We start from the raw sequence: 1,129 nt of genomic DNA, 5'->3' as shown, positions 1-1,129 counted from the left end.
GCTGCGCCACAGCCTGATTGCGCTCCGTCAGGGGTTGGACGATGGACGACGGCGCCCAGCGGGCAGCCTCAGACATCGCCGTCGCCGTGCTCGAGCGGCAGCTCGCGTCCGTCGTCGACGAGCTCCGGGCGTCGCGGGCGCGCGAGGCGGCGCTGGCGAGCGCCGCCGACGCGGCGGACGAGCGCGTCGCGTCGGAGGCGCGCGCCGTCGCGGCGCGCTACGAGTCCGCGCTCCGGGAGCTCGCGGGCGAGAACGCGGAGCTCGCGACGGAGCTGCGCCGCGCCGTGCGCGAGGTCGAGAAGCTCCGGCGCGCCGAGGCCCAGCGGCGCGCGCGCGCGGACGCGTGGGCCGAGGTCGAGGACGCGCGCGCGGCCGCGGCGGACGGCGGCGCGGCGCCGGAGGCCGCGCCGGCCGTCGAGGACGCGCCCCGCGCGCTCCGGCGGCGGCGGCGGCGCAAGCGCGCGCCGCCGGCCGGCCCGGGCCGCGTCGAGCCGGCGCGAGCTCCGGCGCTCGCGTCGTCGCTCCGTAGCCGCGCGGCGCCGGACGACGGCATGTTCACGCTCCGCGGCTACGCGGCGGGGCGGCGCGGGGCCTACTAAGACGACGTGTTAGAGCCGGCAGACCGCGCGCCGGTCGTAGCCGAGGTCCCCGAGGAGGCCGCGCGCTTTCCGCCGTCCGGAGGGGAAGCACCGCGGCGGCGGAGGGCCGTCGCCGCCGCCGCCGCAGAGCGCGTCGCAGAGGCCCGCCGGGCCGCAGACGTAGACGATGACCGAGCCCCGCGGTGGCGGCAGGTGGCGCTTGAGCACGCCCCTGTCGACGCGGCCCCGTTCGCCCCGCCAGCCGGAATCCGCGGGCTCCCGCGAGAGCACGTGCGTCACGACCAATTTGTCGCCGTGGGCCGCCGCGAGCGCGTCGAGGTCGCCCTTGTTGAGGATCGACGCCGTCGTCCGCGAGCCGTAGACGAGGCGGACGCGCGTCGCCCGCCCGCGCCGCAGGACCCGCTCCGCGGCCTGGAACGCCGTCGTGATCGCCGTGCCCGCGCAGACGAAGGCGACGTCGTCGGCGGCGGCGAGGAAGCGCTGCGCGTAGTGGCCCGGCGGCACGTGGCGGAACTCCAGGAAATCGCCCA

This window comes from Aureococcus anophagefferens (assembly GCF_000186865.1).
Source record: "Aureococcus anophagefferens unplaced genomic scaffold AURANscaffold_494, whole genome shotgun sequence".
Classification (NCBI taxonomy): Eukaryota; class Pelagophyceae; order Pelagomonadales; family Pelagomonadaceae; genus Aureococcus; species Aureococcus anophagefferens.
The sequence above is the reverse complement of the archived record's forward strand: the minus strand, read 5'-3'. Positions refer to the sequence as shown.